Below are 24,309 nucleotides of genomic sequence, written 5' to 3'. Positions count from 1 at the left end.
AGGCTTGCTCATTTGCCATGGATTTTATTAAAAATCATCTAGAACTGTGGTAGTACTTCCAATCTACAGCATGTTTCACATACCCAAAATAAAGATCCTTGTAGTACCCTTTATAAAGTCCAATAAGAAGCTGCAAACCCGTGTGCTAGCTTTCAAGTTCTCCAGAACTTTATCAGGTTGGATGGATATGATTATTTATTTTTTTTTAAGTTGGTATGGGGTATTTTACCTGGATTTTTATTTGGATCAACGAGGCTACTTAGCCTTGTAATGCAATTCAATACTACTATTCCTGTATCCTGCACAGGAGAAATCGCTTACTAGAACTATCTACAGAGCTAGTGAGAGGTCCGAGATTTGAACTGGATCCTTCCAAGAACGCAACTAATTCTCTCAGTCATTATGGCTCAGCAGCACTGGGCAGCGTTCAGCTCTCCCACCTGCAGCCCGACGTGGTACAGGCCACGAAACGCTTTCCATTCTGAATTTGTTGGCTGCATAGACTCGGCGGAAATCCCACCTAGCACGAGTTTAAGGAGTAATATTTCCTTCCAGAGCCAACGCGCAGTGCCCTGAGGAAGCGTGGAGGCTCTAACGAGACGTAGCATACGCTCCCGCTCAAGCCTGAGGCCCAGGAGAACCCTTCTGCTTCCCAGGCAATGCAAATAAGGCGGCCTCACCAGCATTCCCTACTTAGCTCCCACGTGCAAGCCCGCGGTGACAGGACTCTCTTCTGCCCGCGCCTGATTGGCTGAGAGAGTTCAACCAGAACCCCGCCCGGTCGCTCAGCTCTCGGCTCAGGCCCGCAGCCAGGCAGTCATTGACGCCAGAGCCGCTCCCGCCGCCTCGCGCAACGCAGCGCGCGGGCGGATTCGCTAAGTCCCGACGAGGCAGGAAAAGAGAAGAGTCCGGCCGCAAAAGCAGCCGCGCTTCCCTACACTCTCCAGCTCTCTCCGCCTCTTAATAGAGCTGCCGGCTTCGCTAACCTGCTGAGCGGCGCCCTCGGTAAGTGGCCGCAGTTCGGGTTTGTTTTTCCCCTGCCCGAGAGCTCTGAGTCCTCTGGGACACTCTCTAGAAGAGGGACGGACGCCGGGGGGGGGGGGGGACTTGTCCTCATAGTGGCGCCTCCCGAGGCAGTCTGTCTTCCCCAGGCGTTTCTGACCCGGTCGCTGCTGGTGGCGGCACAGGTGGTGTTTGGCCAGGAGACGCGAGGGCGGCGGCGGGGGGGGGGGCTCTTTCCAATCACTCCCCGCTGAATGAGGGACCTAATCTCTCGCAGTTGGGAATCCTTGTAGCTTCTTGCCAGGACGACTCTGAACTTCGTTTGACGCTGCTTAGCAATACAAGCCTGGACTGAAACGCAACAGGACGTGATAGAGTCGCAAACCAAAAGCCACATCCATGACAGAGGCGGAAATGAAAAAAGGGGGGAGGCGAGCGGGCGTGTTTGCTGTTCATACGCGCGAGAGAAAAGACAGCGCTTCTGCATTTTTTTCTCCCTCTTCCCCTATTGGACCCCCCCCCCCAGTAGTTTGGTTTAAAACAGGTGGATTTCCCAGGAAGCCCTTTCCACAGCCTAAGCTTTTCTGGCTTTTTACTAGGAAGTATGGTTGTATCTATGAGGATCCAAGCATCAGTATTGGATGCTACACTGTCATAATAATTCTCTTCCTGGAGTTTCTAGTCCAAACATAAATATCTAGGAAGTGGATGATTATAGACAGAAGGTGGAAGAAAACCATAATGCAATATCTAATTACAAGTGGAGCCTGTCTGATATTCTATTAGGAGCCTCCATTTATACAGGAGTCTGTTATCTTCTGCCACAATTTAGAGAAACACAGGAATGTCAGTCATTTTTGTTTCATGAGTTGTTTTCCTTGGCTTGTGATCCTTTTATGTTAATCCTAGAAATGATGGAGTTTTTCCTTAAAATGCAGCCAGTATACTTTTGAGTGTCCTGAAAGTGATGCTGGCCTTTCTGAAGTTTTCTTTACACTTCTATTAGGCTACTCATAAAGTTTTACTAGTGCTGCTGATAGCAAAGAGCTGTCACTGGTAAAACTTAAAGGGAAAATGAGGTGCGGTAGATGAAGAATGTAGATAGAAGCTATCTGGGTGTGGAAGGGAAGTCAGAGGTTGTTTACTGGCAGTTGTGAGCATGCTGTTCTCTCTGTTATAGAAGATGGAGAGAAGCCTGTATACTATACTAGTAGTGTAATCCTAAACAGAGTTACACCCTTCTAAATCCACCAGAGTAAATGGATTTAGAATGTTTAAGTCTGATTAAGAGCCTCATGGCGCAGAGTGGTAAAGCTGCAGTACTGCAGTCAGAGCCCTCTGCTCACGACCTGAGTTCGATCCCAGCGGAAGCTGGTTCGGTAGCTGGCTCCAGGTTGACTCAGCCTTCCATCCTTCTGAGGTCGGTAAAATGAGTACCCAACTTGCTGGGGGGAAAGTGTAGATGACTGGGGAAGACAATGGCAAACCACCCTGTAAAAAGTCTGCCGTGAAAACGTTGTGAAAGCAACGTCACCCCAGAGTCGAAAACAATTGGTGCTAGCACAGGGGACTACCTTTACAAGTCTGATTAGATCTGCGCAGTATACTACAGAAATTCCCAGCAATAAAGCCTGTGCCAAAGCATGTTGATAGGTTAACTCTTGTTCTTCACCAAGCACATGGCACAATGTACAGTTTGTAATGATTATTTAAAAGATAAAATAGTGACCTACTTGCTCTTTGAAACATTAACACTATGTCTTATGGCATTTGCTGGAGTATTTTTTGTTAGTCTTCTCTATCAGCACACCTCTTTCCACAAGTGTGCTCCACATAGTGTGAAATGGTATGTCTATTTAGGGATGTGTGTGCCTGGCTAGTTTTTATAGAGGGTGGGGGAAATGGATGAGTTTTTTAAGTCATTCTAAATTCCTGATGCTCCTTTCCTCAGTCACTGAAAGTATAGGGAGTCTAATGACTGCTAGGTTTCTCTTTATATGCCTTTATATGATTGTTTCATGCCACATCCTGTTTTTTGGGGTACAGCTTTTGCTCTCTGACTTCAGAGGTGGTATGGGAGCCCTCCATACCAACTCAACTTAAAATGGGTCATGGTGGTGGTCAGTAGGCACATAGTTGAAATTAATGACCTTTGTCACCTGTCATGTTTACCATCTGAAATACTGTTGCATCACTTGGAAAATGTCTGTATCGTATCAATTTAGTAGACTCTGGCTTTACACATCAACACTGCTCTTTTCCTATATCTTTGAATAAAGTGGACATTAAGATTCTAAGACAAAATGTTGCAGCTGCTGGTATTTCCTTTATACACTCTAAGTTACTTTAAAAAGACTTGCTGACAGTCTTTTTCCAAATGAATAAAGTTAATAGCAGATGCTTGAGTAGATGACCCTTTTGCATATAAGAAACCCCTTCCAACTTTTGTGGCGGGGGGGGGGGGGCGGGAAGGTAAAATAGTGTGAATTCTAAAAATAAGCCTTGGTTTTTCTAATGGTGTCTTTTAGGTCCATAATGTTTTTAATGTTTACACAGCACATCCACCTTTCTTCCTTAGCCCTAATGGTAGAAAGACTTACTGAGTAAGCAGTGCTAATTCTGTCAGAATGCTTGCTCAAGTTTAGGCTTATAAATATTCTGTGGGTGGAGGGAGGCATAATATGATGTTATCACTGATATATAATATTCAGTGGGATGGTGCTTGTTTGAATAATTTGGTTAATAAATAGCTGCACTCTCAGCTCCCAAGGCAATCTACAGCATTAAAAGAGGAAAATTATGCAACATAGAACTCAGTGATAATGCCTAAAATAGCAGCATAAAGCTTTAATCCTGAAGCCCCTAATGGTACTAAGCATATAATTTTAGACCGTCATCTCACAGACATTTGGTAATAAAGTCTTTCTAAACTGAAAGTAAATGTGTTCAGGAAAAGAACACTGGCCCTAAAGGCTTGCATGTAGGAATAATAAGCCCCATTGTTCTTAATGGAATTTATAGCAGAATCTGTTTAAACTGCAACATTTCAGTTTAATTAAGCTATGGATTGGGTTTTCCATAAGGGCCCTTGATTTTCTGGTGAGCTGTATGGGAAGCTACCTAAAATCTTAGTTAAGTCAAAAAACATCAGAATAATTATACTTTTACATAACATAGTGTATATGCAACCTACATTTATCAAAATACATGCTTAGCAATAGTCATCATCGTAACTTGTTAACCACTCATGATCCTTAATTCACAAATACTCATAATACAAACACGGCTGAAAAAAGTTTTATTCACTCCCCCACACTGTTTGCTGTATGAAGATAATAAGGTATAGTTCCTCAGAGGCAAATGCCTTCCTGCTGTTCTCCCTTCTGTTCAGCTGCTTGGGTGGAGTTCTTAAATTTCCAGCAAAGCTTGTCTCCGAGAGAGTAAGGGACCAATAGCCCAGAATTCCTCACGGTTTCAGTCCTTTGTCAGCCTTTCTCTCTCAATATTTTATCCTGGAGCCTCAGTACAACATTTAACAACTTGGATCAATGCATGTTAATTGCTCTTTCTGTTTCCAGCTCTCCTAAAATCTTAGGGCTGTGTTACCATCATGGACCCAACCCTGAAAAAGTTGGGTAACTTTGGCTCCCTTTGTTTTCAGTAGAGAGGAATACACACTTGACTCTAATCTATCTGGGTTGTTGCTTTTTAATTTTAAAAACTATTAACTGATGATGTCTTAAGCTATTCCCCTATAAACTATCAATGCAACAGATATGCTTCATACAAGTAAACTAATTGGGGAACCATGACTAGCTAGAGTTCCCTTCCGTGTACATGCTGAGTGGTAATGTTATAAAATGGTAGTCACTTCCTAAATGTGTTTACTAGGCAGGGAGATGGACTGGTGCTTGAAATATGTGTTTAGAATTATGTCATTGATCTCAGTGTTTGTGACAGCATTGTCTATGATACCTGAATAAAATCATATGTTGGGATTTTTTGTTTTGTTCATTGCATAGTGCTACTATAGCTTGTCATTATACTCATGAGCCACATATTAAGCACTTACATGCTTGGTACAGCGGGTTAGAGACCTGAGCAGATAGTACATAAACTCTTTACAATTGGCACCCAGACTAATAATCACAGCCAAAAAGCAATTTGATCATAGAATCTGAATGACGTTCTCACTGCTAGAGATGGTCACATCAGGTCAGAGTTGAAACATATTCTTGGGAGCAGAAACTTTTCTGTTAGCTGTTTATTCCATATGCCAATGAAGCAGCATGTTGCAGAACAGGGGAATCTTTGAGGGCAGAATTCTGCCCTGTTTTTCTACCAGTTTGCTATGAATCTTGCACAGTTTTTTTAACCAGTCCAATTTGGTTCCTTTTTTTAAGATATGGAAAGAAGAACTTTGTGTTGCTTGCTTCCCAGGAGTGCTAAACTCTAATTAACAATGTGAAGTATTTTTATCTTGATGGTAAAGAAGTATCTTGTTGCCCTTAGAGGCAGAACCTCTTGGTAATTGATGTAGAAAGATACCTTGTGTGAAGAAACAAATTAGAAGCAATATTTTTTCAAATGTATAAAAGCATAGCTGTAGGAAAATTGACTTGCTGGGAGAGAAGAGTGTAACCTTGTTGATCCTTCTGTCCTCTCAATATGTTTCAGTACTATTAACCATAGTATCCTTCTGACTTGGTTGACTAAGATGAGAATCCATGGCACTTTGTTCTGGTGCTTGCTGTCTTGGGTGGCTGATGGTAGCATTGGGGAATGCCTGCTTTGACTCCTAGGATTTGTGCTATGAGATCTTAAAAGATTCCTTCCTTCTGATTAATATATACAAGTTATAGGTATGTAGTGAGATGACACTTGGTTCTTGTCCTCTTCTGCTGAATCAAATGACATAGTGGATGTCCTGAATAATATCCAAATGGATGAGAGTCAATTAACTGAAGCTCAATCAATAAGTAATGCGTTGTTGCTAACCAGGAATTGGAGGAGTTGGCCTGTGTTGAATGGTGTAGCACTCTACTTCAGGCGTGGCCAAGGGTAGCTCTCCAGACAACTCCCATCAGTGGGAGGGGCTGGCTGGGACTGGGGCTGATGGGAGGGGCTGGCTGGGGCTGGGGCTGATGGGCCAAGGGTAGCTCTCCAGATGTTTTTTGCCAACAACTCCCATCAGTGGGAGGGGCTGGCTGGGGCTGGGGCTGATGGGATTTGTAGGCAAAAAACATCTGGAGAGCTACCCTTGGCCACCCCTGCTTTACTTGAAAGAGCAGATTTACCACTTCAGGTTACATTTTAGATCTGTGTTTGCAGATAGAAGTGAAGATCTTCATTCAGTGTAACAGCTGCAATTAAGAACATAAGAGAAGCCATGTTGGATCAGGCCAATGGCCCATCCAGTCCAATGCTCTTTGTCACACAGTGGCCAAAAAACCCAAGTGCCATCAGGAGGTCCACCATCCACCAGTGGGGCCAGGACACTAGAAGCCCTCCCACTGTGCACCCCCAGCACCAAGAATACAGAGCATCAGTGGCGCAGACAGAGAGTTCCAATGATAAACTGTGGCTGATAGGCACTGATGGACCTCTGCTCCACATGCTTATCCAATCACCTCTGGAAGCTGGCTATGCTTGTAACCGCCACCTCCTGTGGCAGTGAATTCCATGTGTTAATCACTCTTTGATATGTTAATCACCCTTTGATATTCCTGGATATGTAGGATGTGGCCACAGTTATTCCAGCTTTCATCTAATCCAGAGTGTACCACTGAAATGAACTCTATATGGAACTGTCTTTGAAGGCAATTTTGGAGTTTCAGAAGATGGTCCAAAAACACTGATGGGCACCAGTTCCCATATGGCTCTGCGGTCTTGAAGGCTGCACTGGCTGTTTATTCAACCACAGTTCAAATGCTGGGTGTTATATAGGTGTAAAGACTAGGACTGGTGTTATTTAAGGACTGCTTGCTCATATGGGAATGTATTGATCAATTAAGGTATTTCATTGACCCACTGCTTAACCTTTACCCATAGAGGTGTATTCGCTGATTATTAGAGACAGGGACCGATTCCCCACTAGGCTTGTTCCAGTGTCAAAGCTCTTTTTCCCCTGATGGTTCCATCCAATTTCTCACAAGCTGCTGAGGGGCTGCAACTTGCCTTGTTTCTTTCCTGCTGCAAGCAGAAACTGGTTTTCAGAGGATCTTGCCTGCCATGGGAAAGAGGTGAGTCGAGTTGCAGCCCCAGGGCATCTTGTGCTTCAGGGGGAAAAGAGCTCCGATGCCGGAACAAGCCTAGTGAGGAATTGATCAGGGTCTTTTCTCTCGGGTTGCCAGCCTCCCACTTTTACAAGTGATCTCCAGCTGGCAGAGTTCAGCTCCCCTGATGAAAATGGCTGCTTTGAAGGGGTGGACTCTATGGCATTGTACCATGCTAAGGCCCCTCCCCTCCCCAAACCTCTCTGTCTCCCAGATCCATCCCCAAAGTCTCCAGATATTTTCCAGCACAGACCTGACGACTCTATTTCTGTCATGGGACCTCAGCAACAGAACTTCTTCACAAATATCTGCCTGGCACCTAGCTTCCTGGCTATGGAGCTTTAGGTGTCTGGCTAAACATTTGTTTTCACTCAGGCATTTGATTGATTTGGGGAGGGATGGTGGTTCAGTGGTAGAGCATCTGCTTGGTAAGCAGAAGGTCCCAGGTTCAATCCCTGGCATCTCCAAAAAAGGGTCCAGGCAAATAGGTGTGAAAAACCTCAGCTTGAGACCCTGGAGAATCACTGCCAGTCTGAGTAGACAATACTGACTTTGATGGACCAAGGGTCTGATTCAGTAAAAGGCAGCTTCATATGTTCATTTGTGTGTGTCTATGCACACACACACATTTATTTGATTTGTTTGTTTTGTTTCTGGCTTCTCTCTTTGCTCATGAATTCACGTGAGTTTTTAAAAACCTTGCTAGATGATTGCTTATGTTGGTGAATGTTATAAGTTGCTGTTTTAATGTATTGTGTGGTCGGTATTGTTAGCTGTGCTAAGCTTTCTGCTGAGGTGAGATGAAAAGCAGAGGAAAACAAAGCAAGCCCATCTGTCAGTAAGAACTCCATACTCGCTTAGGGTTCTCTTATTATGGGTGATTGACTGACAGGCAGTGTGATACAATACGGAATCTTTTTAGTGGCATCCCAGAAAGTATGGAATTCTTCACCACAGGGACTTGTTTATGCCCAGTTTTGTGGAAGAAAACTATAAAGCTTTGCATTTTAAAAAATTAAATATTGATACTTTAAAAAATTTTCTGTAGCTGTGAGCTATCTTATGAACTGTAGTCAGTTGCTTTCATTGTTGCTGCTGTATTTTGGAATGTGTTGGCAGGTTTAAACTTAATTGAGAAAGAGACCACATTTAAGCATGCTTCTGGTACTCTACAGGTCTTGGAAGTCTGTCATAAAATCATTGTTGGGGTTTCTGGAATGGTTGAAAGTGAGAAAGAAAAGCCCAGCTGCAGGCACTGAGTCCAAAACTCAGGGCTTTTTTATAGGAAAAGCCCAGCAGGGGCTCATTTGCATATTAGGCCACACCCCCTGACACCAAGGCAGCTGGATCTGTGTTTCTGTGTGTTCCTGCTCAAAAAAAGAGACTCAGAGCGGCTTACAATCTCCTATATCTTCTCCCCTCAGAACAGGCACCCTGTGAGGTGGGTGGGGCTGAGAGGGCTCTCACAGCAGCTGCCCTTTCAAGGACAACCTCTGCCAGAGCTATGGCTAACCCAAGGCCATTCCAGCAGGTGCAAGTGGAGGAGTGGGGAATCAAACCCGGTTCTCCCACGTAAGAGTCCACACACTTAACCACTACACCAAACTGGCTCTCTAAGAAGAAGGGTTGGCGCTTGTTTCCTGCCTTTCGCTGCCGATAGGTGCCTCAAAGCGTGTCACAACCATCTCCCACTCCTCTCCCCACAACAAGCACCCTGTGGGGTAGGTGGGGCTGAGGAGAACATGACTGGCTCAGGGTCACCCAGCAGGTTTTGTGGGTAGGAGACGGGGAATCGAACCCGGTTGATCAAGCCAGATCCGAGGCCGCTGCTTTCCCCCACTACGCCACGCTGGCCCTCTAGGAAGGGCTTTCACCCAGTCTTAATCTGGCTTGCTTTATAGGTTGCTCAGTTATTTAGTTCTATTTATTTACTTCATTTATGGCTTGCTTTTCTGCTTGTGGAGATCCAAAGCAGCTTACTTTGTTCTCGTCTCCATTTTCTCCTCACAATCCTGTGTGGTAGGTTAGGCTGAGTGCATATGACTGGCATTAGTAAGTAATGAAGTTTATTGTATATTGTCAGTGGCCTTTAGAAGTTAAATCATATTTACAGCCCCGGAATTTTAAAATTTCTAATACAACATTCATCTCTAAAAATTCTAATTCAGACTCAAAAGTTACATATTTCATTTGACAGCAGCCTTAGAAATTTGCACTGATTTTCCTAGCAGCTAGAGCAGAAAGTGCCTTCCTATAGGGGACAAAGGAATCAATATGTGACAGCATAAATACTAATATGTCAGAATTGGAAAAGGAATATCTCTATATCTAATTCTTAACAGTCCCCTCTGCCTGTGGATACTTATTTCCACAAACAGAGGGCACACTTACTCCAAACAGGTTTTTCTGCAAACTTGGCTGACCCCCTAGGTGTGCAGAAATATCTAAAAAGTTAAAAAAATACATTGGGGGAGGAGGTTAAATTCCTTCCAGAATAAAAGGCTTTATCTGCACATTTACTTTTCCCTTCTAAGCTAGTGTGCTGGTGGGTCTCTGGACTTGGCTGTGGTGGCAATGGCAACAAGGAGGCTCTCCAGGCCTAGAACACGTCCCAACCCTGGGGCTGGGTCCAAAAACTGCACCTGGCTCAGTGATAGGTATACCATTGTGTGTTGGGGGTGGGGCTTGGAGATTGGGAGCTGTGCAGCTCTCGATTTCCAAGGCCAGTATCGGGAGGAAAGTCTTGGAGGTCAGAAGCTGTGCAACTCTTGACCTCTGAGACCAGTGTGTGTGTGCGTGTGGGGGGGCAAGCCTTGAAGATCAGAAGCTGTGTGTCTCTTGATCTTTGAGACCTGTGGGGGGGGGGGGTTGAAGAGGCTTGGAGGTTGGAAGCTGTGTGGCTCACGGCCTGTGAGGCCAGTGGAATGGTGCCTTGGAGATTGAGAGAAAAAGAGGTAGGGCGGATTGACAGAAGCAGCGTTGGTGAGAAAGAGGAGGAAGACTGTTCGAGAATGAGGAAGAGGAAAGTAAGTAAAGGGAGGGATAGGACACACCCTCCCTGCAGGTTTCTTGTAGGTCCCCACTTGTAAAGTCTCTAATATCTTAGCCAGGAATTTGTTTCTAGGCTACTAGTATAAAGGGCAAACCAAAACATAGTGAAGAAGATCTTCTACTGAACTTCCGCAACTGCATTGTTCCTCTGGTATTTTTGAGTATTGTCCAGTAAGTAGCTCCGTTGGCATAGTTTGAAAGCACAGTGATTTCTACACCATTCTGAGATTATGTACTGTTATATCCACCAGATAAGAAGCTCTAAAACAGTCTTTTAAAATAATTTTATACCATGGAGCTGGATGATTAGAGCATCGTCAATTAAGGTATCCTCTTTATACGAGATATCCTTGTACATTTATTCCAACAGATCAGAATTATTCCCTGAAGGCTGAAGCAAATATGATGAATACTCAAAGATTAGAATTAGAACAGAAATCAGGGTTCCAAATCACAAACAAAGTAAAATATTTGGGGATACAATTGTTGAATAAAGCTCTATCTTTATGGGAGGATAGTTATATAAAATTATTTAAACAGCTTGAAAGAGCTATGAATAGTGGGAGTAATATGTAACTTTCCTTAATGGGACGGATTGCTGGCATTAAAATGAATATTCTTCCTAAAATTCTATTTCTATTCCAAACTATTCCAGTACGCATAAACAAAACATGTTCCAATACCTCATTAGGATTGTCTCTAAGCTTATTTGGTTAAAGAAAAAAACAAGCATTAAATTAAAAAACCTACAAGATTCAAAATTAAGAGGTGGGTTTGCACACATACAAGTTTCTAATTTTTAAAACCGAAAGAAAAGGTTTATTGGTTTTTCAAAGGCAGGGGATGGGAATGTATTTACAGAAATACAATGAAGGAATAAAATAAATTAGCTGGCAAAACTTTACAGTATACAAAGAAAACCACAGCGCTCCCACTGGGTGCTTATTAAGACTGGCTGAGCCTTCAAACGAACGAACTGAAGTTTAGGTTATCCTAAGTTTGGATAACCCAAATAAAATAAAAAATCAGCTGTGCCTAGTATAAATTGGTTGGCATTATACTGTCCCACACACTCAAAAGCACTTCAAGCCCTGAGGTACTGGTTATCCCTGAAGGTCCACCTCAGACCCTGCTTCCAGACCCCTGGACACTGATTCTCCCTCAGGGTTCTATCACTAACCCAGAACTTCAGAGTCAAGCCCCTTTTTGTCTGAAGCCTTTGTCTGTCCTGGCTCTCCCCTCTGATAACCAAACTTCAACCCCTCAGCTATATGTATGTGTATGATGTTCTGATTTTACACAGGAGTCTGACTATTGGCCTGTCAGTACTCCTAAACTGGAGCTGTCGCCAGAGGCTTACTTGGCCTCTAAAAAGAAAATAAAAATCTCCTCAGAACAGAGCCTTATTTGTCGCCAACTCTGTCCCTCATAGCTCTCAATGCTCAAACAGGTCTTTCTCCAGTCTGTGCAACTCCAGACTAAAACAAAAAGCCCCTCGTCTTGGCCCTGCCACCTATTTAAGTCTTTCCCCCCAATTCCCTAATTTTCCCTGTTAAATTTAATAAAACTTGTTATCAGAATATAAGGGTGTTGAAGATTGAAGGACACAATCTAAAGGTAGGATGGCACACATTTCTATGGTACCAGAAAGCCGAGAGCCATAAATACTTTAAAAATCACACAATAAGGAGAATGAATGCTAATAACCAGGGCTTTTTTGTAGCAGGAACTCCTTTGCATATTAGGCCACAACCGCCTGATGTAGCCAATCCTTCAAGAGCTTGCAGAGCTCTTAGTACAGGGCCCACTGTAAACTCTTGGAGGATTGGCTACATCTGGGGGTGTGGCCTAATATGCAAAGGAGTTCCTGCTACAAAAAAGCCCTGCTAATAACTTATTTTAGTTTTAGCTGTCAGATTGCGTTCTGATGAATAGCTCTGACCCAGGATGAACAGTGCCTATCCATTAAAATTAATGGGGCAATATTTGAGGGGCAGTGACTAAGATTAAGCCAAGTGTTGGAATATAGCAGGCTGGAGAAATGAACTGTCTGATTTGGATTTTATTAATTTCCTAAAATCTTTTGACTGTATCTTTTTACAGGAAACATGGTCTACAGAAATGTTAAACTTTGCGGATTTTAGAGTTTTTAATCTTCCTGTTTACAGAATTCACTCGAAAGGCCGATGTAAAGCAGGTCTAACAATTGTGGTGAAATCCAATTTACAAGTCAAAGAATCTGCTTTTATTCCTTGCCTACCTGTAGCCCATGCGTTGTTGTCATTTACTGCACTTAATCTAATCATGGTTAATGTGTACATTCTGTCTAGATGAACTAGAGTTAACTGCTTATTTGGAGAAACTTTCTGAATATGTTTTGTCTATATCCAGGTAGTACTCTTTAGCCCAGATTATGATTGTGGGTGATCTGAATGCCCGAATTGGCTCTGATAATCAAAAATGGATCTCCTTCTTGGACTATGAGGACTTAGAGACCCTACCTCTACATCTTGGTCTGATTTACCATTCCAAGGATACACTACTTAATAAAGCTGGTTTAAGCCTACTAAAATTTTATATCAAACATGATATCCAAATAGTTAATGGATTCCTCCAGTTTCCGGCTGCCAGTGAATTTACATTTGTATCCCTTCATGGCTGCAGTGTGATAGATTATTGTCTATGCTCACCAAATCTATTCCCATTTATTAACAACATTTCCATTGAATCGCGTACTGAAAGTGACCCTCTTCCCTTAGTTTTCTCCTTAAAGATGAATCCGAGGGGAGCTAACTCTATACCATCTCAATGAAAACGTTTCTTGTGAGGTCATGAAAAGGATAAAGTGTTCTTTTTCTCAAGAAAGTGATTTCATTTCTCTTTTTAAGTCTGAGGGGTTTAAAAAATTAGGAATGGCAATTACAAATTCAAACACAGTTGCCGAAGCCCTGTCTAAACTTGCCTTGCTGATGAATCTTTGCAGCGCTAAAGCTGAGGTGGTGAAATTAGGTAGTCCTAATATGTCCAGATGATTTGACTAGGACTGTTATTTCTTGGAAAAAGAAATTAAGAGCCTTATTTAAGAAAGCTCAATATGCTAGGAATCCACAGAAGCTACATGACTATTTAGAAAGTAAGAAATCCTTAGAGGTAATTGCAAATAAGAAGAAAAAGTATTTTCAATATAATTGGGACCAACTCCTTTACATCATAAAATCTAATGATAGTAAATCCTTTTTGAGATTAGTTTCAGACAGCATAAAGCCTTGAGCATTTGTCAACCCTAACATTTCTCCACAAACATGGGTTGACCATTATTCTACCATCTTTGAAGATCAAGTCATCCCCTCTACCGTTATAGACGCTTCTATATTTTCTGATCTTCCTATTTGGCCGCCTGTTAAACTTGATGAAATTATTGAGTTAATAGATGGTTTCCCTGCTGAGATTTTTTTAAAAAATTGCAGTCTGGTGGTTCGAGCTTTTGGCCAACCTATTTACATTAATTGACCATTACGGAGCAGTCCCAGATTCCTGTCTTAACTCTATCATTGTCTCCATCTATAAAAAAGTAATTTAAATCTTCCCAAGAATTTTTGCTTCATTAATTTATTATCCATTATGGGCAAACTATATGCCAAACATTTAGAACGTCGGCTGACAGATTGGATACATTTGGAAAACATTATTGGCCTAGAGCAAATAGTTGTTTTTTTTTAAATATCTACTATTGATCATTGTGTCACATTGGCTTTTCTGGCTGACAAATACATGAATACAAGAAAGGGGAAGCTTTATGTAGCTTTTATAGATCTGAAGAGTACGTTTGACTCTGTGGACAAAAATAAACTAAGGGACCATAATATAAATCCCTGTCTGTTAAATCTATTAAAGAATTTACATGCAAATACAACTTGTTAGGTAAAATACTCATCTAAAGGACATTCATGCATTATTAAGTTGCGCCTTGCCAGAGGCGCGAGCCTTTGCCAAGAGCTAAAGGGCGAGAGGTAAAGGGCTCTTGGCCTGTGGCTCTTAGCCTGGAGGCTGTGTAAGGACCAGGAACCCAGATCCCGATTTTCCTTGTGTTCCCAATAAGGTGTGTAGACGCTCCAGAAGGAGAGCCACATAAACAAACAGGATTTAAAAGGGGACTGTATATTTTTAAAAAGCTATCATGAAGGTAGAATGCCAGCAGGGGGGTGGGGGCTTTCCAGTGTTTTGCTGTGAGTGTCACATGTATGACTATCTGTCCACAGGACAGAAGTCTTGGGTGTGTTCTCGATGCAAGGAGATCCTGGTCCTCAGGGAATGAGTTTGTACCCTTGAGGCTGAGGTGACTGACCTGGAGAAACAGAGACAGTCAGTTAGGCACTCGGGGACGTATTAGATGAGCCCCACTCTGAACGTGGCAGCCCCGTTGCTGCCAGGGAGCATGAGGGTTGAGAAGGAACAGGGCACCGTGCTGAGGATAAGGGGAATGCACCCTCAGAAGGGACCTCTTCTTCAGTTGGTGAGCGGGTATCTATTCACACCAAGGAACCATTCCTGGGCAGGGAGAGAGGGGGGGGTCTTGGTAGTTGGTTATTCGATCCTTAGGCAAGTAGACAGCTGGGTGGCAAAACCGCGTACTGACCATATGGTGACTTGCCTGCCTGGTGCGAAGGTAGCAGACATTACACGTGTAGTAGATAGGCTGATAGACAGTGCTGGGGAGGAGCCAGTGGTCGTGGTGCATGTTGGCACCAATGATGTGGGGAAATGCAGTTGTGAGGTTCTGGAGGAAAAATTTAGGCTGCTAGGCAGGAGACTTAAGGCCAGGACCTCCAAGGTAGCCTTCTCAGAAGTGCTACCTGTTCCATGTGCAGGGCAGGAGAGACAGGCACAAATTAAATGTCTCAATGTGTGGATGAGATGATGGTGTAAGGAGGAAGGGTTTAAGTTTGTTAGGCACTGGGATGCTTTCTGGAACAAGCGGGAGCTGTACAAAAAAGACAGTCTCCACTTGTCCCCATATGGAACCAGGCTGCTGGTGCTTAAAATCAGAAAGGTGGCAGAGCAGTTTTTAAAATAAACCTTGGGGGAAAGCTGTCAGGAGATTAAATGTCTCTGGTTCGGGAGGACTCCTCTCAAAGAGATGAAGGATTTTCTACCGGGTAATGGATCAGAGTTGTCCACTGAGATGGTGACAAACAGTATGGAGTGTCTGCCAATGTCTCAAGGCGGCAGGAGGAAAGTTGCGGGCCTAGCTTGCCTGGGAAATTATAAATGTTTGTATACAAATGCTAGAAGTGTTCGAAGTAAAATTGGTGAGTTGCAATGTTTAGTGTTGGGAGAAAACATAGACATTGTGGGAATTTCAGAAATTTGCTAGAATGAGGAGAATTAGTGGGACACGGTGATTGCTGGATTTAAGTCATATCGGAAGAATAGGGAGGGAAGGGTTGGAGGTGGGGTGGCTCTGTATGTCAGAGAGGGTATACGGTCCAGTAAGACTGAGGTCAGAGAATTAGATTCCCTTCTAGAAATGCTTTGCGTCGAAATAGAGGGCCCAAAAGGAAATTTAACTATGGGAGTTTGTTATCGTCCATCAAATCAAAAGATAGAGGACGATTATAATGTGATGGAAGGATTAAAGCTAGTGGCCAAATGTAAAAACTGTGTTGTAATAGGTGATTTTGACTACCCGCAGATTGATTGGGTCAATATGTGTTCTGGTTGAGAGAAAGAGATTGAGTTTCTAGATGCTGTCAATGACTGTGCTATGGAGCAGATGGTCACAGAACCTACCAAAGGTGGGGCGATCCTGGTCCTAAGTATTGCCCAAGACTTGGTGAGAGATGTAAAAGTGATCCCACCACTTGGTTAAAACAATTTTATTGGTAACATATGGTAACAAATCTATTTCTTACATCTTAATAACTTCTTTTATCTACCGCATATATTACTTTCTACCCACCCCTCCCCCGTTACTTGTCCCCACCGGTGTTATTTACTTAAAATGCTAATATTTAAAGGTACCCCTAACTATTAAAACAAAAACTTATATTCTTCTTCTTTGTAAAACTTAATCATTATCAAAAATTGTCCAATGTCCTTTTATTTTCCATTCTTTTTCTACATATCTTCTAAACTTTTCCCACTCCATCTTAAAAACTTCTAAATCATAGTCTCTTAATATTCTTGTTAATTTGTCCATTTCACTCCATGTGATAACTTTTATAATTCAATCCCATTTCTCTGGTATTTTTTCAACTGTGCATATAATTTCCTAGCAGCTGACAGCAAGTACCAAATTACAGTTCTATCTTCTTTTGGAAATTTTTCCATTTGTAATCCCAAAAGAAAAGTCTCTGCAACTTTCTTAAATTCATATCCCAAGATCTTAGAAATTTCTTGCTGAATCATCTGCCAATACTTTTTTGCTCTTTCACAAGTCCACCACATATGGTAGAAAGAACCTTCATGTTTTTTACATTTCCAACATCTATCTGGCATCTTATTGTTCATCTTTGCCAATTTTTTAGGAGTCATATACCATCTATACATCATTTTGAAACAGTTCTCTTTAATACTATGACACGTCGAAAACTTCATAGAATTCTTCCACGAGTGTTCCCAAGTTTCCATCTGTATTTCTTTATTTACATTAATTGCCCATTTAATCATTTGAGATTTTACTACTTCATCCTCCGTAGACCATTTTAACAGTAATTTATATATTTTTGAAATTAATTTTTCATTATCTCCAAGCAGAACTTTTTCCATTTCTGTTTGTTCTTTTCTTATTCCTTCAGTTTTGATATCATTATCCACCAAACTCTTTATTTGTTGCATTTGGAACCAATCATATTTATTCTTCAACTCTTCAGCAGTTTTCAGTTCTATTTTGCCACTTTGTATTTTAATCATTGATTATATGACAATCACTTTTCTTCACCTATCTCAGCCATTTTTTTTATTACTTCAGCTGGCACTATCCATAACGGTTTTCTCTCATCCCCATATTTCTTGTATTTCATCCATGTACTTAGCAAATTATTATATAATGGTGAGAGAAAAAAACGCCCATCTTCTTTTTTCCATAATACAAATATGCATGCCAGCCAAATTTATTTCCGTGACCTTCCAGCACTAAGAGTTTTTTGTTTAACAGCGTTATCCATTCTTTTATCCACACTAAACAAACTGCTTCCTCATATAATTTTAAATTCAGTAGTTGAAATCCACCTTTCTCTTTTGCATCTGTCAAAATTTTCATTTTGATCCTTGGTTTCTTCCCAGCCCACACAAATTCTGAAATTTTTCTAGACGCTCAGATAAAATATATACCACAAGTTACAAAAGGTACAAACAGGTATAAGAGAAGGCCTGCATGGTTAACAAACAAAGTAATGAAAGCTGTAAAAGGTAAGAAGGACTCCTTTAAGCGGTGGAAAGCTAGTCCTAGTGAGATTAATAAAAGGAAACATAGACTGTGGCAAATCAAATGCAAGACTGTGATGAGGCAGGCAAAAAGGGACTATGAGGAGCATATTGCAAAAAACATAAAGACCAACAATAAAAATTTCTTCAAATATATTAGCAGGAAACCAGCCAGGGAGGCAGTGAGGCCCTTGGATGACCAAGGGGTAAAAGGATTACTGAAGGAGGATAGGGAAATGGCTGAGAAGCTGAATGCATTTTTTGCCTCCATTTTCACTGTTGCCTGCTCCAGAACCACTTATATTGGAAGGGGTGTTGAAAGACCTGAGTCAGATTGAGGTGACAAGAGAGGAGGTCCTACAACTGATCGACAAATTAAAAACTAATAAGTCACCAGGTCTGGATGGCATACATCCAAGAGTTCTGAAAGAACTCAAAGTTGAACTTGTGGTTCTTCTGACAAAAAGATGTAATCTTTCATTGAAATCTGCCTCTGTTCCTGAGGACTGGAAGGCAGCAAATGTCACCCCCATCTTTAAAAAGGGTTCCAGAGGAGATCCAGGAAATTACAGGCCAGTCAGTCTGACTTCAATACCGGGAGAGTTGGTAGAAACCATTATCAAGGACAGAATGAGTAGGCACATTGATGAACACAAGTTATTGATGAAGACTCAGCATGGGTTCTGCAAGGGAAGATCTTGCCTTAGTAACCTGTTACATTTCTTTGAGGGGGTGAAGAAACATGTGGACAAAGGAGACCCAATAGATACTGTTTATCTTGACTTCCAGAAAGCTTTTGATAAAGTTCCTCATCAAAGGCTTCTTAGTAAGCTTGAGAGTCATGAAGTAAAAGGACAGGTCCTCTTGTGTAACACTGATTTTTCACATAATTTTACTGGCTTCCAGTTTGTTCTAAGGTATAATATGAAATGCTTGGTTTTCATCTTCAAATTGCTAAATAATCTTGTGCCAAATTTTAAGGAACATCTTGATTGTGAAATCATCCACTCAGTTTTCTTTGTCATATATTGCCACAGCCTTAAGTATGATGGTTGGCTACATGGGGTAGGGATTTCTGTGTGATAGCATCAAGATTGTGGAACTACCAACCAAAGGAAATCTGTCTTGCTCTTTGCTAACTAATGTGTGCACACCGAGGTATGATAGTTTGGTTCTGGAGTCTTTGGGATGCTTTGACTGTATTAATTGATAATGGTGTTGTCCTCATTGTTAGAGTTATTTGAATCAGTCTCACTGCATTATTTAGCAATGCTCCCAGTACTTGTAAGGTCTAATCTTGTGAAAGATGGGTTCTTAATTCTAAGAATATTTCTGTAATTTTGAACAGCTAAGTGCACATCATGCTCCCCCCCCCCCCCCGGCATGGATATTACCATTGTGTACAAAAAAATGCACGTGTGTTGTATAAATTGTGCCATATGCTTGTGTACTCGACAAATAATACTGAGCTCCTACTCTTATACATAAAATGACATTTCTGTAGGTCAAATATTTTGCAGCTGAGAATAGCTTTCTTGTAGCATTTAACTTCATTTTATCTTGCTGCACTAATAATAGGTTTGTACATAGAGATGTACTGCTTTATTCAACAACTGAAAACCCTAACTCTGTTTTTTATAATATAATGTTAAATTTGGACCGTTGTATCCATTGGTGAACTTAACATTATGTGCTGAAAGAAATAAAGGAACCCTGAAGCTGGATTATAGGGTTGTGAAGCAAACATGAAAATAAAAGCCTAACAGAAGGTGTCTAGTATTTTAGATTTTAAAAAATTAAGTTATAGATATAAGTTTGAGAGAAAAGCAAATTCTTTGGATTTACTGCCTGAAAATAAAACCTACTCAGGTACCTTAAATCTGCAGGTTATAACTTGGCTGTGCTAGTGAAACATTTGCAGGAGCTTTGTTTAGTTAACTTTGAGGACTTGTTTGTTGCATATCTAATATGTGCACCTATGGAAAAGAGCACATTTATGAACCTCTTCTGAAACTGATTTTTTGGGAGGGATTCTCATCTTAATATTTGATAATCTGATCTAGCCTAGATTTTCTTCTTCAGAGCATACCTTTTCTGAGTCACTGCAAATATTACATGTTCTCTACAACCTCCTAACCCAACTCTCTACAACTTCAGAACATATTTCATAATGATTGTTTCAGCAGTCACACACAGCCTTTTGAAATAAGCCCTTGAAAATTGTTAAATTGAAACAGTGTAAAAGGAGGAGATGAAAAACATTTCTGTTGCTCCCTTGGAAATATCTAGATAGGTTGGATGAGACTCTTCATCTGCATATAAACAGTTGAAATACCTTGATAATCCTGATTAATGCCTGAACAAGTCCATCTGTTAGGAGAGCAACTTGGTCCCTCAGCACCAACACTGCTGTCCCAACTGTGCATGTACATAAGTCTGAACAGATGTATGAGGATAGGGATAAAAGGACAACACAGAATATAGCAGTGACAGATGACTAAACAGTCTTGATTGGCTGATGAAGTCATCTCCTTAATCTTTATCCTGCAGTATTCTCCTAACTATCTTGAAGACCCATTGATGTGCAGTGTAAGATGTGTGTGGAAGAAAGCAAAGAAGTGTTTCAGTTGTTCTTTGCCAGGACCTTCTGCTTATCTTTGCTAATTGCTGTGGACTGAGTTTATACAAACAACCAGGGTAGGTATATCTATAAGCCTTGTTTGGGAGCAAAGTACAGACAGGACTGGGAGCAGTTTCAAAGGACAGAGAAATGATCAATCTCTGCCCCCCCACCCCCATTTTGAAGTGTTGTGTTCCATGTATAAACTCAAGTAGGTTAGCCAATTCAGTGGCTGACACCCAGTCTGAACATCATAGACTTTGATGCTGTGATTACTTTTACCATTACTTATTCCATTACTTTTACTGTGCTCTGAAGCAGGAGGCAGACAAGATGGCGGTAGGGGAAGGGCCTATTTATCCCCCCTCCCCCGGCAAGAGTAAAAGCAGCATACGCTGCTGGTTTTCTGTGGTTTTCTGCAGGTTAAATAATTTTTCTAATATGCATCAGATTTTCCTTTCAAATTACGTTAAATAAAAAGTTTTTTTTAAAAAAAAAAATGCAGGCTTTTATATATGCTGTCCCCCAATACAGGCAGCATTAATGAAGTCATATTTTTTGGGGGGGGGGCAGTGGAAGGCCTCAGGGCCCTGCTCAGTTTAAGTTCTCTAAGGTTTTGTTTAAGAGGTTTTAAATGCTAAGCTGAACAAAAAATGTTCTCTGGGGATAGAGAAGCAGATGTCTAAATAAAACCATCTTTCAAAAAATAACTATATTGAAGCACAGACTTCAACATCCACTGTCTTGAATCTAGTGATGGGCCCTGCATTTTCTGAGAAAAGGAGATGGGAACCCCAGTATCACTAAAGAATCGCAAGGTAGCCTTCTTAAATTTACCTAAACACCCTCCCCTAATGGGCTCAGGGTGGATTACAATAAGGTTTCAAAATATCAGACAAATAAAATTACGGTAATTAAAATCGGTTTAAACCAGCATAATTTAAGTATATAACTGCATGGTTCCAGCTGTTACCACTGAGCCTGTAAGGAATGTCAGATTTGGGCCATATATGATGGAAGCATTGACTTCAGCAAGGGGGCTAGAAGGAAGCCTGACGCCTCAGCCAAAGGTCTGGCAGAACAGTTCCATTGTACAGACCCTACAGAATAGCAATAAGTTCCGCAGGGGCCCTAGGCATGTTCCACCAGGCCGGGGTGTGTTCCACCAGGGATCATGTTCCACCAGGCTGGGGTCAGGGTAGAAAAAGCCCTTGTCCTGGCAAGGCTAGGCAGACATCCTTTGGGCCGGGGACAACCAGAAATTCTTGATCTGCAGGGCATATATGGGGAGAGGAGATCTTGGCCTGGTTTTGGCCTGTTTGTTGTGAGAACACCTGATTTAGTAGAATTTCTAATATTGAATTGTTTCATTACTAGTGAACAGTCAGAGTACAGATGTATACTATGAAATACTAAATATAGTTTGCCCAGTTATTTCTGTGTTTTGTCTGCCAATGTATAACTAGGGTTGTCAACTGCCTGCCGAAAAAAAGTCTTGTTCTTAGATCCTTAAGAAGATGTTTTCCTTCCATGTTATTAAAAATTTCACCTGCCAAATTCCACACATTACATTTCCATTACAGGGGCAGGTCATTTATTTGCAGACCTGTTGGCAATCCTCAGGGCTTTTTAAAAGAAAAAGCCCAGCAGGAACTTATTTGCACATTAGACCACACCCCCTGACATCACCATTGTTTCACACAGTGCTTTTTTGTAGAAAAAGTCCAGCAGGAATGTATTTGTGTATTAGACCACACCCCCTGACACCAAGCCAACCGGAACTGCGTTCCTGTGTGTTTCTGCTCAAAAAAAGCCCTGGCAACCATATGTTCCACCTATTCTATTTCTGCTGCAGGGCCTGATGCATTCTTCACTTCATAGAATTTGTTCTGATAACATCATTTTAAGTGTTGGGCTGCCTGTCTCCTAAGACAATTGCCTTAATAATTTTACAAAGGGCGTTCCAAAAGCTACTAAAGAAGGCATGGAGGCTATGAACATTCTGCGAAGTGAAATAAGCAGGGTTCAGTTAATTTTAAACTTAAATAATTTTAAACTTTATATGGGTGTGCTGGAGGAAGTGAGGGGAAAATTTAATGTTGTATGGGTGGGGTAGCTCGGCAAGGGACTCAGTTTTGTGCCTTAAGAAGATGGCTCCATTTTCTAGGGCTGTGACTGGCTTTCTGGGAAGGGAGGGCTGTACAGAAAAACAGGTACTCTTTTTATACTGTTATCATTTCAGATCTGGTCAGTTGCTGGTTCTGTGAGCACTGAGGCTTTGTGACCTTCTTAACGAGGAGTCAGTAAAGCCTGTGTTACACCAAGATATACCATACAACCATTGCCTTTCTAGTGAGCGTAAAGGTAGTCCCCTGTGCAAGCACCGTCATTTCCGACTCTGGGGCGATGTCGCTTTGCAACATTTTCATGGAAGACTTTTTACATGGTGGTTTGCCATTGCCTTCCCCAGTCATTTACACTTTACCCCCAGCAAGCTGGGTACTCATTTTATTGACCTCGGAAGGATGGAAGGCTGAGTCAAGCTTGAGCTGGCTACCTGAACCAGCTTCCGCTGGGTTCGAACTCAGGTTGTGAACAAAGCTTGGGCTGCAGTAGTTCAGCTTACCACTCTGCGCCACGGGGCTTTTCTAGTGAGCATAGTGTTATCCAAACTAGACCCAGAGAACAGGAAATGAGCTTTTTAAAAAGGATTCCAGAAAATAATGCAGGCCTTGTAGGTCTGTGTATACCAATGTAGAGCGCAGTGGGGATACCCCACAATTAAATTAGGAAGAAAGAGAATGAGAAAATGATTATAGACATAGATAATTTTATTGACACAAAATAAAATAAGTAAAAGTATACAGAACCTATATTGGGCACCTGAGTACTAATTCTCTAAGTAACTACACACGCACACATCAGCAAGAGGGTGCACTTGATAAAAAAGAAAAGGGAGGAAATAGGGAGGTTTTACAACCTGTAATCCTGAGTTTGAGGATTAGAGAGGCACAGTGGGGCAAGGAAGGAGCCTGTAAAACAGTTGTGGGGTTTTTGAGTAGTGGGAAAAACCTGGTACACTTTTCATTGACAAGTGGGACAGTATTTTAATGGGGAATAGTCCCATAGATGAACATAGGGTGATTTCCTACTAGGCCCTTAATATTAGTTGAACCTTGTCCCTGAACAAACATTCTACACTGAACTCAGGTTCACCCCTGGTCTTATCTCAGGTTATTTTTCATTTCTATATTCAATTGAGGTTGCCCTGGGGTTACCCCACTGTTGTCCCAGGTTATCACAATGATGTTTGCCCCAAGGCTTTCTTGCATGTTCAGAGGCAATCCCAGGGTAGATTAGTGTAGAAGCATTAACTCAGTTTGGAACCTTTCAGCCCCCTTATGCCTCCACCTGCAAGTTTACCGATCTGCTGTCTGTTGCCACATGTAAGCTCTTATTTCAGTAGGAGGGTTCTATAATATGTATCCCCCTTCTTTTCTTTGTCATCCATTTTGGGTTGTGAGCCATGCAGTTGCTACCGACAGCCCATCTTCTCCCCCACCCACACACACTGGATGCACTTGAGGTATTCAAATATGGTGTGGGTGCCTCTAACCCTCCTTCTTGATTGTGGAGAGAGTTGAGTGGGCAGCGTATGTCAAATTGCCAAGATATTAGTTTTCTCTCATTGGGAGGAGGATATATTTCCTCATGAAGCTCTCCTGCCTAGCTTTTTCCTGTGTTGATCCCAAGGGTTTTTGGGTGCTGAGTCCCAAGTCTGGCTGCCCCTTAGTACTCTGGAGGGCCCTCTACCAAACTGAGAAGGTCTTCCCTTACTCAGTCTCTGGATCTCCTAAAGGAGAGCTGTTTCTTTCTTCCCCTTTCCCCTCTGTTGATGACTAAGCTTGAATGTAGAATTAATAACCTGGAAAAGGC

The 24,309-nt window shown here is 41.8% G+C and overlaps 1 protein-coding gene across 4 annotated transcripts in view; it reads left to right on the top strand.

Moving 5' to 3' along the window:
• Positions 1-749: 749 nt before the first annotated feature.
• MICAL2 (microtubule associated monooxygenase, calponin and LIM domain containing 2) overlaps positions 750-24,309 on the top strand; it is a 290,110-nt gene continuing 266,550 nt past the window's right edge. For 3 of the 4 annotated variants that reach the window (XM_060261098.1, XM_060261097.1, XM_060261099.1), the window contains exon 1: positions 760-1,005. The gene's annotated coding sequence lies outside the window, so the exon portion shown is untranslated. Of the gene's footprint in view, positions 1,006-24,309 lie in introns of all 4 variants that reach the window. The other variant, XM_060261096.1, reaches the window with a different exon arrangement.

This window comes from Heteronotia binoei, chromosome 21 (assembly GCF_032191835.1).
Source record: "Heteronotia binoei isolate CCM8104 ecotype False Entrance Well chromosome 21, APGP_CSIRO_Hbin_v1, whole genome shotgun sequence".
NCBI classification, from domain to species: Eukaryota; Metazoa; Chordata; class Lepidosauria; order Squamata; family Gekkonidae; genus Heteronotia; species Heteronotia binoei.
This window is presented reverse-complemented; position numbering and strand designations above follow the sequence as displayed.